The sequence below is a fragment of the Grampus griseus genome (assembly GCF_964374135.1).
Source record: "Grampus griseus genome assembly, chromosome: 1".
In the NCBI taxonomy this organism is placed as follows: domain Eukaryota; kingdom Metazoa; phylum Chordata; class Mammalia; order Artiodactyla; family Delphinidae; genus Grampus; species Grampus griseus.
Window position 1 is genome coordinate 142,034,264 of NC_139017.1, and position 15,076 is coordinate 142,049,339.

A 15,076-nucleotide genomic window follows, 5' to 3' on the forward strand; every position below is an offset into this window, starting at 1 on the left:
AGGAAAAATTAGCTGCTTCATTATCTGAGCTTTTATAGCAGCTTGTTCTTCCTGCCTCCACAGAATTCATGCCAGAGTATTACCACAGTTGTTTACAGGTCTGTCTCCCAGAGTGTTTTCAAGGTACTCCAGGGCAAGGATTGTCTGTCTTTGTTTCCCTCCAGGTGAGCACAGTGGCTGTCTCACAGTTGGCACTCAGTAAATATTTGTTCAAGTAAAATGAATACATTCACATGGCAGGTTAATATATGGCCTCTCTTAGAAATAAATGATAAATAGATGAATCCCAAAGTTGACTCCAAAAAGAAAAATCTTTTGGAATCCACCCTTCCACAGAATTATTTTTTCTGATGTAAGAAATTTCTGCTAAAGGACAGTCTTTTTCCCTCTAAGAAATGTTCAAGTGACTAAAATCAGAAACTCTAAAGTGGAAGTCGCTCTTTAGAACAAACCCACAAGCTGAAGCCATGAGCTTTCAACAGAGACATTGTTTTATTGCTAGAGGGGGGAATGCTCTGGCTGCAACCTTCTTTAGTGAATATAATGTGAGGGTCTGCACACCGAATTCGTGCTTCTGTAGCTGGAGAGGTCTTCAGTCACAGAGAACTCCAATAAGGCCTGGATGATGTGGAAGGTATGGAAAAGAGGAGGGTGTTGCTGATGTTGCAGCTTAGAGCATGAATTCATCACCTGCCCACATTCCCACGCTCCATGAAACCACGACTCTGGAAGAACTCTAGGAAATGCAAGTGCTTAAGAGAATTAATACTGTATTCTAAATATTATCTAACTAATGTTACTAGCTATATAGGCAGTAACATTAGTTAATATTTAATATGTGTATGTACGTATGTGTAAAGTTAAATCATTATATAATTGCATATAGGTAGATATATAATTAGTTTAAAAGGAGAGAAACAGTTCTGCACTATAGGAATATCATGCTATTTATAGCCAGTTTGTAACTCCAGAGGATGTGCTTTCAAACTTTTTTTCCAGCAGGTGATTTTTCGAAGTAAAATCTTAGACAAACCTCTAACGTATAAACAAATAAAATAATGATGGTTTCCTGGTGGGGGGAAGAGTGGGCCCCACTAAACATTTACCCCACCCTCACATACTTCCTGGGGCACTCTGAGGAACTCAGCAACCAGTGAGGAAACAAATCTAGTCTAGTCTGAATGATACTGCAGTGGGTAAATGGTGAATTGAGAGTCAAAAGACTTGGGTTCCAACACCAATGCTACCACCCTTAGGCCCAAGCCTCCTCGTCTATTATATCTAATTTAAAGCCTTTGGTAATTGCTATCCAAGATTCCAAATGGAATGTCTCAGCTTCTGAGGCTTCCCAACCACACAGGTTAATAGTGCTTACTCCTTTCATACTATCTACCTATATTAAAGCTTCACAATTAATCCACTTCCCAATTATTCTTCACTTACAGAGACACAAACTTTAACAATTAATAGTGGGACAACACAGGTTTCACAAGAACCCAGTGAGGGCTTGGAAAATAAACCTGGTGTCTTTTTTTTTTTAAAACATCTTTATTGGAGTATAATTGCTTTACAATGGTGTGTTAGTTTCTGCTTTACAACAAAGTGAATCAGTTATACATATACATATGTTCCCATATCTCTTCCCTCTTGTGTCTCCCTCCCTCCCACCCTCCCTATCCCACCCCTCCAGGTGGTCACAAAGCACCGAGCTGATCTCCCTGTGCTATGCGGCTGCTTCCCACTAGCTTTCTATTTTACGTTTGGTAGTGTATATATGTCCATGCCACTTTCTCACTTTGTCACAGAAACCTGGTGTTTTGATCTTATCATTTAAGCTATACCTCTTTTAGTTGAGAAAAGCTGTCTGTAAGTTTCTCAAGAGTCCTGCCAACTGCTTAGTTGTGTAGATTATATCTCCTTAACTTTTCTTATACCCACTGCTACTGTCTTGGTTCAAGTCTCTGCATCTCTTTCCTGGATTATTATCCACATATTCTTACCTCCAATTTTGACTGAATCCCATTTACCAACCACGGCGACCTTTCTAAAATTTCAATCTAACCACATTGCTTCCTTGATTAATATCAATGTCCATCTCCTCTTCTACTGTGCCCATCCCCTTCTCTACTGAGATTTTCAGTGAGTGGTCTATGAAGGGGTACCCAGCAGACCTCTAACAAACTCTACAAATTTATAGGACATTGTTTCATGACACAAATACAGGTAAGTTCATAGTCTTTTGCATATCTGTTTCTCTTACTAGGTTTGAGCTCCTTAAGGGTGGGGTCATATCTGATTCATAATCAAATGGTTGAATAAATTTAAAAATGTAACCTTCCTTAAGCAAAGCTTCCAACTGGCTGTTTTTCTCATTTTTAAGCTGTAGAAAGCTATAGGTAGCTCCGTTTCATTTGCAAAGTGCTTTCACATAATAACTACTTTCTATTGAGCATAAATGCTCAATAAATAATGTGTCAGGTACCAGTCTTAGCTCTTTTTTTTTTTTTTTTGGCAGTACGCGGGCCTCTCACTGTTGTGGCCTCTCCCGTTGCGGAGCACAGGCTCGGGACGCGCAGGCTCAGCGGCCATGGCTCACGGGCCCAGCCGCTCCGCAGCATGTGGGATCCTCCCGGACCGGGGCACGAACCCGCATCCGCCGCATCGGCAAGCAGACTCTCAACCACAGCGCCACCAGGGAAGCCCCAGTCTTAGCTCTTTGCATGCATTAACTCACTTAATATCACAATAATCCTATAAGGTAGGCACTATTATTGCTATCCCTGCATTGACAGATGAGGACAGCTAAGGCAGAGAGAGGTGAAGTACACATACATTAACTCATTATAATCATTCAACAAACATTTTCAGAGTATTTATTTTGATATTCACACAACCAACCATGAGAAAGACAGGATATATACAATCATCACTTTGAAATAAGGGCCAAGGAGAAACCATGTCTTGGTCATCCTTGGAGATTCCTGGAGTATCCAGAATAGAATCACATTCAGTGAATATCTGTTGAATAAGTGTTGAATTAGCACTCCTGAAATCTGGTAATGGGGTTTTCTACATCAACCACTTTCCTTGACTGATGCTTGAGAGAAGGGACCCCACCTTCTCTTGGTCAAACCCAGACACTTTTGAGAGTGCAAGGAGGCTCTATTAATAATTATATGTAGACAACAGGCATAAACCAGTACTGTCCAAGGTTAATCAGGTTACATGGTCACATTACTATAACCAACTTAACCTGATACCTATTTATGATGTTGACAAAGTTCCTGGTGAATATGTGCTAGTATGGTCAACCTTGGTATGATACTTAGCACAGCAATATGTGAGGAGCATTTGGTCAAAAACTGAAAAAAAAGACAGGCCATTGTCCAGAAAGCTATACAAGAACACTCTCTGGAACTACATTCAAGGAAACATTTAGGTAAATAAAAACGTATTCTTGTGTATGTGTCTTCATACAAACTATTCTCTCTGCCTGGATCATAACTTCCCCTGCTTCTTCTGCTTGGTGAACACGTACTCACCCCACAAAATCAAGTTCAAGTGTTAATTTCCATAAATTCATGCAGCATATATTTATTGACCACCTGCTACGTGCCAGACACTAGGGATTCAACACTAAACAAGGCACACAAATCCCCTGCCTTGAGAGTTTACGTCGGACTGGGAACAGACAGTAAAGACTCCCAATTTCCCCCAGACAGAATTAACAGTTCCCTATTTGACATCTCACAGAACTTGTTCCTCAGACTATTCCATTCCCCATGGAATTGCAATTACTGCCTTCCATGTCCACCTTCCACTCAAGACTGTGAGCTCTTTTAGCTCTTTTAGGGCAAGAACCAGTCTTCATCTATGTCCCCGTGACTGGCACAGTGTGGGGTTACCTGATTGAACTGAAGGCCACTTGCCTCCCCTCTCATGATGTTACACCCTGAGAACATTCCCTAGAGTTCACTGCTTGATTTCTGAATATTTAAAAATCACTAATCAGTTCCTTGGCACCACAATGTACTGTTCTTGGTGCTGGGATATGGGATGCAGCAAGAATGTGACATGGTTCAGGATCTTTGAACATTTACAATCAGACTAAGGAGTCCAGGTTTACTGATGAGAATAAGAACAGAATAAGACAAGAGAGTACATAATCAAGGACTAGATCATGTGGGTCAGATCCAAAATATTCCCTAAGTTCAGAGAATTGAGATGTCGCTATGGGTCCAGGGACAAGGGTGAACACAGCATTACAGAATATCATCCTTCATTTTTAGCCCAGCAATGCTTCCAGGTGCTCCCTGGGGTTCGCCACTCTCCAAAACCATCCCCAAATATGCCAGAATATCCTTACATGGGCCATATCCTCTCAAACTTTTATGCTTTTGCACAAGCTGGTGCCCTGGGTTGGGATGCCCCAATACCCCTAATGTGTCTGACAGTCATTAAGATTCAGCTCAAATGTCACTCCCCTTGTGACACCATCCCTGACCTTCCCAGGAAGAACTAACCATGCTTTCACTGTGTGTCCAATCCTGGTCCTTCTCCCACATACATACCCATCATACTCTGGGGTCTTCACATATAATTGTATCCATCACATTTATCTATGTGTCCATCTCCCCTACTAAGCTGTGAACTTGTTGAAGGCAAAGACCCTCATTCATCTTTGTAGCTCAGGCACAATGCCTGGTACAGAGTTTGTGGATGGACAGATGGATGAATGAGTCAACATACAGACGGAGTCAGTTATAAAGGGCTGGAGCACACCGCCCTCCCCAAGAAAAAGCATCAGCTGATATAACCTCATGTGGTCTAGTGAAAGAGTTTGGAAGTGTAGATAATTGGGTACTAATCTTGAATTCATATCTCACAGACCTTAAGCAAGTCACTTAATAATCTCTCTGGAACTTAAGTAGTCTTATCTATTAAATGGGGTTACATCATGAAATCCCTACCTCACACAATAATGACTGGGAGTTTTAAATGAGATTATAGACACAATTATATAACTTTCACTTAGAGAAGTGAAAGTGCTTAGAAAAAAATATTATTTCAATTTAACATGACTTCGGGGGAAAAAGCATCAACCATAGTAATGTTATCTAGAGATATTTTTAACGAAGGCCAATACTTTTTTTCCTTCCAAACTAACACATGGCTGTGCTTTTTCTAGGCTGTTAAGAGAACAAATAGGTGACAAACCTCTGTGTTGGCAGTCTCTGGGGTGAGTTTCTTTTTCTCTTGCTGGATAGGAAAAAGAGGATTTATCCTTTTTATGGGTTGGGGGTTTCAGGTCTCAAGGTCTAAACATTTTTGATGGCCTTGAACTAATTTCGGCCACCATCGACAGAATGGGAGTGGAAAAATCCCCACCACATCTGCCTTGTCAGGTGGTAGAGGAAAGAACTTTCTAAATAGCCTCATTATTGGTCCCAGCTGAATTCTGCTCCTGTTCCATGATGCCAGCAAAAGCATTTTAGTAAGATGCTGCCAGCATCGAAAGCAGATCCACTCACGGCTTCCTGTAAGCGTATCTGCAATGGCAGAAGGTGGCGGGCAGCCAGGTGTGAGCGTGCGTGCTAAAAATCTCCAATACGTCAAACTGGAAGAACAATCTATGAAATGAAATTCAACGTTCTATTTCTACTCCAAGAACTCAGTTTAAGGCACCAGAAATTCAGCTGGGTAATTCAGCTCCAATTCTCTGCTGCTTTACTGCATCAGAGAAGCTCAGAAAGAGAAATGTCCTCTCATTCTTCTAGCTTGAATGCCCCCCACCACACCCCAACAGGACATTCCAAACAAAGGGTCACAGGGCTCTGTTTATATAGCTTAAATGAGAGGATCTTATTCACTTTTTATCCAATAATTTGCCCAATGTTCTGGCCATGGGGCAGGGACTATCATATGTCCACCAAATCCTGTCTCCTTTTCTGCCTGGCCACCCAGCTAGGCTATAGTGGGGCTGAGTAACTTGAGTTATGGAATGTGGGTAGAAGTGATCACTTCTACACCTGGTCCCTAAACAACTTCTGTATGATGTTTTATCTTCTCATTCTTTCCTGCCTACTCAGTAGATGCAGAGGGTACAAGGGAGAACTCCGAGGCCCTGAAGGAAAGTAGAGCCACTAAATGGGAGGGGTTGGGTCCCTGAATGACAGCAGCACAGCCTCCTGCAAACCCATGTTGAACTCTGGTATGAGTAAGAAGTAACCTTGCTAAGTCTCTAAGAGTTGAGGGTTGTTTGCTACAATAATTCACCTATTCTGACTAATACAGACTGTCCCTTCCATTTTTCAAATGGCAGAACCACACTAAGTGTCTCAGAAGTTATTGTATCGCCACCTCCCTTAGAAGCCTGAGTGGCACATTTTGTATATAACAGTTTAGTATAGCTCCATGTACTACTATCTCCTGAAAAGTGAAAAGGAGTAGTACAGGAAGGCAGGGGAAGGGGGTATGGGAAGGAAGGAGGGGTGGGGAAGGCTACATTTTTTTTCAAGGACCAGTGTCCTTATGCACGTGAGTTTCATTTATCCCTTATAACAGTGGTCCCCAACCTTTTTGGCACCAGGGACCGGTTTCGTGGAAGACAATTTTTCCATGAACCAGGGCTGGGGGGTTGGTTCAGGGGGTGATGGGAGCGATGGGGAGTGGCAGATGAAGCTTAGCTGGCTCGTCCACCACTCACCTCCTGCTGTGCAGCCCGGTTCCTAACAGGCCGTGGACCAGTACCGGTCCATGGCCTGGGGGTTGGGGACCCCTGGCTTATAACATCCTAATGAGACAGACAGAACTATCTCCATTTTAAACAGGAGGAAAAGGAGACTCATGCAGATTGATGTACAGAACCTCTGACTGAGCCTGCTTGGCCTCTGCCATTTTCCACTGATCTCAGCACCATAATCTTCCAACTGCCTCCTGTGGACAGACCTTCTCACAATCTCCACCTGCCTCTCTAATGCCCAAACACCAACCTCAGAATCCTTGTTGCCATGCTTTCCATGCTGGGACCCCAAATGACAGGTTTTTACATAACTCTTAAAACAAATAACCGAGTTCCTTGGACACTGGGATTCCCCACTTGGCTGTTCTTCCACAGGTGGCCTTAGCCAGCAGCTGTGTTCTCCTGCACCTGGCTTCATCCTTCCCATCCAGGGTAGCATCCACTGAAAACACACACCCACCCTTCCAGTTCATTCTAACTACAGAAAGGGTGAGAAAGATGTTTTTAAGAAGCCAACACTTGAGACAATGCTGAAATTAAATCAAAGTTAAAAAACCATATATCAAAAGTTTGTGTTTTTAAAATCACAATTAGAAACTATGAAGGTTATCTTGGAATCTAAAAGGAAAACCTTCCAAGGTAAAAACGCCTTATCTCTTTAACTTAATTTGGCCAGTTTTTAAAAACCTGCATTAGGTACCCTCCTCTCCGCTCCTATGGCCTCCCGTTTCCTTTCCTCCATTACAGCACTTTTCATGCTGTAATGATGGGTTTATAGGTCTTTCTTTCTCGCTACGTTGAGAGCTCTGCAAGGCCAGGGACCATGTCTAATTCTCCTGTTTATCCCAGTGCCCAGAAGAGTGCCAGATAATCCTTGAGGAGCTAGTTGGTTTTCAGGGTGGCTTTGCTATGGAGTCCTCAAGCCCACTTTGGGTCAGCATCATCAGCTGTTAAATAGGGCTATGGCTGCACCCTGCCTGCTTCACAGAGTAACTGCCAACCCTGCGTAGGAACCAAATACAGTCATTTGAATGGATCTGAAGTGTCACTGCTGCTCGCCAAGGTTTAACTGATTATTCTACCATCTAGCATTTGGAGAACAGGGTCTGTAGGAGAATGTGCGAGGTGCTCGCTGGCTATGTGGGTGGGTGCTCTTTCTTGTTCCCTGGTTTCTAGTACCCTGAGTGATCCAAGGAGCCTGTCCGTCCTCAGAGGTGGAGGACATTTGGTGATTAACATTATGAAAGTAGCATTACCACTCTGCTAAGACCTGCAGACCAGGAGCTGGCTTTCTTTTATTTCAAGAACTTTATGAGGTATAAGGTTGTACATTTTTAGATCTCATACTTTGTCCGAGGTTGCATTGTTAAATATTTGTTTCCAATTTTGACATTAGCTGGATCCATTTGTGTGAGGGCACCAGATCTGCGGTGGGGAAGATTGAGACTCAGAATTTCGTTAGAGATGCTTGAGTTAGAGTTGGTCTACAGAGAGAAGCAATGACCTCCTGAAAGGATTCTATGATTCAGATATTTTATACAAATGTTAACGAATAATTCAGCATGGCAGGAAAGACAAAACTAGCACAGTAATGCTGTTCAGGTATTATGTGCTTTTGCCTTTAATTAAGTGATTTCAGGAGCCCAGAAGTGAGTTCCCAGCGTAGCAAAGACCTCTGGCTGCAGTGACATCACAATGCTAATGTATCCTTTACTCCTGGTTTAGTGGAGGATAGGCCACCTTCTACCCACCAGTCCCATTTGTGAGGATATTTCCAGTCAACAAAAAGCTATTTCTTACAATTAAAGCAAGTGCTCTGAAGCACTCACAAGTCAAACCCACAAAAGGTACCCAGAGCAACAAAGGAACAATCAGAACAATTTTTCTAAAACATGGATCATGGGACTTCCCTGGAGGTCCAGTGGTTGAGACTCCGTGCTTCCATTGCAGAGGGTGTGGGTTCCATCCCTGGTCAGGGAACTAAGATCCCGTATGCCACGTGGTGTGGTCAAAAAAATAAATAAAACTCAACCAATCAATCATGGATCATCTTCAATGATCTTGTAATTTGCATGTCTACTGGCTCTAGGAACCAGGATTTAGTAAGACAGTAATTTACTATATTAGTCAGCTTGGACTATCATAACAAAATACCATAGACTGCGTGACTTAAACAACAGAAATTTATTTTCTCACAGTTTGGAGGTTGGAAGCCTGAGATCAGGGTGCCATGGGTTCTGGTGAGGGTGATTTTCCTGGCTTGCAGATGTGATCACCTTCATGTTGGCTGTGGACTCACATGGCAGAGAGAGAAAAATCTCTCTCTTCCTCTTCTTATAAGGTCACCAATCCTATTGGATTAGGACCCTACCCTTATGACCTCATTTAACCTCAATTACCTCCTAAAACCCCCATCTCTAAATAGAGTCACAGGACTTGAGGACATGGGGACAGGGAAGGGTAAGCTGGGATGAAGTGAGAGAGTAGCATTGACATATATACACTACCAAATGTCAAATAGATAGCTAGTGGGAAGCAGCCGCATAGCACAGGGAGATCAGCTCAGTGCTTTGTGACCACCTAGAGGGTGGGATAGGGAGGGTGGGAGGGAGATGCAAGAGGGAAGAGATATGGGGATATATGAACACATATAGCTGATTCACTTTGTTATACAGCAGAAAATAACACAACATTGTAAAGCAATTATACTCCAATAAAGATGTGAAAGAAAATAAATAAATAAATAAATAAATAGAGTCGCATTGGGTGTTAGAGCTTCAACATATGAATTTTGGAGGGACACAATTCAGTCCATAGCAACTTTCATGTAGAAAATTCAGCGTCTACCTCAGGTGGTTACAATTTATGTCACATCACTAACGTGAAATTCACAAAAATAAAAATATATTTGTCCTCAATGGGTTATTTTAGCAAAGAATTTTTAAAAGTAGAATCTAGGAGATGTATTCTGTTTGTTGTTCATAGCCAAAGTTGTAAAATATACTTCTTTGGAGATTGTGAGAAAAGAAGCAATGGAAAGTATTGGAGTGGAAGGCATGAACACCAAGCATCTTTACTCCATAACTATCTGTGTCTAGTTAGTTACATCTTGGCTAAGTCCCTAGCCCTCTCTGTGCCTGTTTCCTCATTACACCAAGCTGGTTTAAATAAGAAAACACATTCATTTGAAATAAACCATGTTGGGCTTCCCTGGTGACGCAGCGGTTGAGAGTCCGCATGCCGATGCATGGGACACGGGTTTGTGCCCCGGTCCAGGAAGATCCCACATGCTGCAGAGTGGCTGGGCCTGTGGGCCATGGCCGCTGAGCCTGTGCATCCGGAGCCTGTGCTCCGCAATGGGAGAGGCCATAACAATGAGAGGCCCACATACCGCAAAAAAAAAAATAAATAAATAAATAAATAATAAAATAAACCATGCTTCAGAGCTCCATTTCTGGGTGGCTGTTTTGGAGATTCAAATCAGTATAGTGATCAGGAAAAGAATCTCCTGCCCCAAAGGGGGGGTCTACATAAGGAAAATAATGGATGATAAAATAAATATCCTTGAAGCTTCAAGATGGCAGAAGAGTAAGACGCAGAGATCATCTTCCTCCCCACAGATACATAAGAAATACATCTACAGGTGGAACTGCTCCTACAGAACACCTACTGAATGCTGGCAGAAGACCTCAGACCTCCCCAAACGAAAGAAACTCCCCACGTACCTGGGTAGGGCAAAAGGAAAAAGAAAAAACAGAGACAAAGAATAGGGATGGGACCTGGACCAGTGGGAGGGAGCTGTGAAGGAGGAAAGGTTTCCACACAGTAGGAAGCCCCTTCACGGGCGGAGACTGCGGGTGGTGGAGTGGGGAAGCTTTGGAGCCACGGAGGAGAGCGCAGCAACAGGGGTGTGGAGGGCAAAGTGGAGAGATTCCCACACAGAGAATCGGTGCCGACCAGCACTCACCAGCCTGAGAGGCTTGTCTCCTCACCCGCCGGGGCGGGCAGGGGATGGGAGCTGAGGCTCAGGCTTTGGTCAGATACCAGGGAGAGGACTGGGGTTGGCTGCGTGAACACAGCCTGAAGGGGGCTAGTGCGCCACAGCTAGCCGGGAGGGAGTCCGGGAAAAAGTCTGGAGCTGCCGAAGAGGCAAGAGACTTTTTCTTCCCTCTTTGTTTCCTGGTGCGCGAGGAGAGGGGATTAAGGGCGTCGCTTAAAGGAGCTCCAGAGACGGGCAGGAGCCGTGGCTATCAGCGCAGACCCCAGAGACAGGCATGAAACGCTGAGGCTGCTGCTGCCACCACCAAGAAGCCTGTGTGTGAGTACAGGTCACTATCCAAACCACCCCTCCCGAGAGCCTGTGCAGCCCGCACTGCCAGGGTCCCGTAATCCAGGGACAACTACCCCGGGAGAACGCACGGCGCGCCTCAGGCTGCTGCAACATCAGGCTGGCCTCTGCCGCCGCAGGCCCGTCCCGCACACTGTGCCCCTCCCTCCCCCCAGGGGCCCCGAATCAATGGCTCCTTTAACCCCGTCCTGTCTGAGCAAAGAACAGATGCCCTCAGGTGACCTACACGCAGAGGTGGGGCCAAATCCAAAGTTGAACACCCGGAGCTGTGCGAAGGAAGAAGAGAAAGGGAAAAATCCCCCAGTAGCCTCAGGAGCAGCAGATTAAATCTCCACAATCAACTTGATGTACCCTGCATCTGTGGAATAACTGAATAGGCAATGAATCATCCCAAATTGAGGAGGTGGACTCTGGAAGCAAAAATATATTCTTTTTTCCCTTTTTTCTCTTTTTGTGAGTGTGTATGTGTATGCTTCTGTGTGTGATTTTGTCTGTATAGCTTTGCTTTCAACATTTGTCCTAGGGGTCTGTCCATTTGCTTTTACTTAAAAAGTTTTTTTTCTTAATAATTATTTTTTATTTTAATAACTTTATTTTATTTTATCTTCTTTCTTTCCTTCTTTCTTTCATTCTTTCGTTCTTTCGTTCTTTCTTTCCTTCTTGCTTTCTTTCTATTTTTTCCCCCTTTTATTCTGAGCCGTGTGGACGAAAGGCTCTTGGTGCTCCAGCCAGGAGTCAGTGCTGTGCCTCTGAAGTGGGAGAGCCAACTTCAGAACACTGGTCCACCAGAGACCTCCCAGCTCCACGTGACATCAAACGGCAAAAATCTCCCAGAGATCTCCATCTCAACGCCAAGACCCAGCTTCACGCAATGACCAGCAATCTACTGTGCTGGACATCCTATGCCAAACAGCTAGCAAGACAGGAACAGAGCCCCATCCATTAGCAGAGAGGCTGCCTAAAATCATAATAAGGCCACAGATACCCCAAAACACACCACCAGACGTGGACCTGCCCACCAGAAAGACAAGATCCAGCCTCATGCACCAGAACACAGGCACTAGTCCCCTCCACCAGGAAGCCTACACAACCCACTGAACCAACCTTAGCCACTGGGGACAGACACCAAAAACAATGGGAACTACGAACCTGCAGCCTGTGAAAAGGAGACCCCAAACACAGTAAGTTCAGCAAAATGAGAAGACAGAATAACACATAGCAGATGAAGGAGCAAGATAAAAACCCACCAGTCCTAACAAACGAAGAGGAAATAGGCAGTCTACCTGAAAAATAATTCAGAATGACAGTAAAGATGATCCAAAATCTTGGAAATAGAACAGACAAACTGCAAGAAACATTTAACAAGGACCTAGAAGAACTAAAGATGAAACAAACAACAATGAACCGCACAATAAATGAAATTAAAAATACTCTAGATGGGGTCAATAGCAGAATAACTGAGGCAGAAGAATGGATAAGTGACCTGGAAGATAAAATCGTGGAAATAACTACTGCAGAGCAGAATAAAGAAAAAAGAATGAAAACAACTGAGGACAGTTTCAGAGACTTCTGGGACAACATTAAATGCACCAACATTCGAATTATAGGGGTTCCAGAAGAAGAAGAGAAAAAGAAAGGGACTGAGAAAATATTTGAAGAGATTATAGTTGAAAACTTCCCTAATATGGGAAAGGAAATAGTTAATCAAGTCCAGGAAGCACAGAGAGTCCCATACAGGATAAATCCAAGGAGAAACACGCCAAGACACATATTAATCAAGCTGTCAAAAATTAAATACAAAGAAAACATATTAAAAGCAGCAAGGGAAAAACAACAAAAAACACACAAGGGAATCCCCATAAGGTTAACAGCTGATCTTTCAGCAGAAACTCTGCAAGTCAGAAAGGAATAGCAGGACATATTTAAAATGATGAAGGAGAAAAACCTACAACCAAGATTACTCTACCCAGCAAGGATCTCATTCAGATTTGATGGAGAAATTAAAACCTTTACAGACAAGCAAAAGCTGAGAGAGTTCAGCAGCACCAAACCAGCTTTACAACAAATGCTAAAGGAACTTCTCTAGGCAGGAAACACAAGAGAAGGAAAAGACGTACAATAACAAACCCAAAACAATTAAGAAAATGGGAATCGGAACATACATATTGATAATCACCTTAAATGTAAATGGACTAAATGCTCCCAAAAAAAGACACATATTGGCTGAATGGATACAAAAACAAGACCCATATATATGTTGTCTACAAGAGACCCACTTCAGACCTAGAGACACATACAGACTGAAAGTAAGGGGATGGAAAAAGATATTTCATGAAAATAGAAACCAAAAGAAAGCTGGAGTAGCAATTCTCATATCAGACAAAATAGACTTTAAAATAAAGACTATTAAAAGAGACAAAGAAGGACACTACATAATGATCAAGGGATCAATCCAAGAAGAATATATAACAATTGTAAATATTTATGCACCCAACATAGGAGCACCACAATACATAAGGCAAATACTAACAGCCATAAAAGGGGAAATCGACAGTAATACATTCATAGTAGGGGACTTTAACACCCCACTTTCACCAATGGACAGATCATCCAAAATGAAAATAAATAGGGAAACACAAGATTTAAATGATACATTAATCAAGATGGACTTAATTGATATGTATAGGACATTCCATCCAAAAACATCAGAATACACATTTTTCTCAAGTGCTCATGGGACATTCTCCAGGATAGATCATACCTTGGGTCACAAGACAAGCCTTGGTGAATTTAAGAAAATTGAAGTTGTTTCAAGTATCTTTTCTGACCACAATGCTATGAGACTAGATATCAATTACAGGAAAAGATCTGTAAAAAATACAAACACATGGAGGCTAAACAATACACTACTCAATAACCAAGAGATCACTGAAGAAATCAAAGAGGAAATCCAAAAATACCTAGAAACAAGTGACAATGGAGACACGACAACCCAAAACCTATGGGATGCAACAAAAGCAGTTCTAAGAGGGAAGTTTATAGCAACACAATCCTACCTTAAGAAACAGGAAACATCTCAAATGAACAACCTAACTTTGCACCTAAAGCAACTAGAGAAAGAAGAACAAAAAAACTCCAAAGTTAGCAGAAGGAAAGAAATCATAAATATCAGATCAGAAATAAATGAAAAAGAAATGAAGGAAACAATAGCAAAGATCAATAAAACTAAAAGCTGGTTCTTTGAGAAGATAAACAAAATTGATAAACCATTAGCCAGCCTCATCAAGAAAAAAAGGGAGAACACTCAAATCAATAGAATTAGAAATGAAAAACAAGAAGTAACAACTGACACTGCAGAAATACAAAGGATTATGAGAGATTACTACAAGCAACTCTACGCCAATAAAATGGACAACCTGGAAGAAATGGACAAATTCTTAGAAATGCACAACCTTCCAAGATTGAACCAGGAAGAAATAGAAAATACGAACAGACCAATCACAAGCACTGAAATTGATACCGTGATTAAAAGTCTTCCAACAAACAAAAGCCCAGGACCAGATGGCTTCACAGGCGAATTCTATCAAACATTTAGAGAAGAGCTAACACCTATCCTTCTCAAACTCTTCCAAAATATAGCAGAGGGAGGAAAACTCCCAAACTCATTCTACGAGGCCACCATCACCCTGATACCAAAACCAGACAAAGATGTCACAAAGAAAGAAAACTACAGGCCAATATCACTGATGAACATAGATGCAAAAATCCTCAACAAAATACTAGCAAACAGAATCCAACATCACATTAAAAGGATCATACACCATGATCAAGTGGGGTTTACTCCAGGAATGCAAGGATTCTTCAATATACGCAAATCAATCAATGTGATACACCATATTTACAAACAGAAGGAGAAAAACCATATGATCATCTCAATCGATGCAGAGAAAGCTTCCAACAAAATTCAACACCCATTTATGATAAAA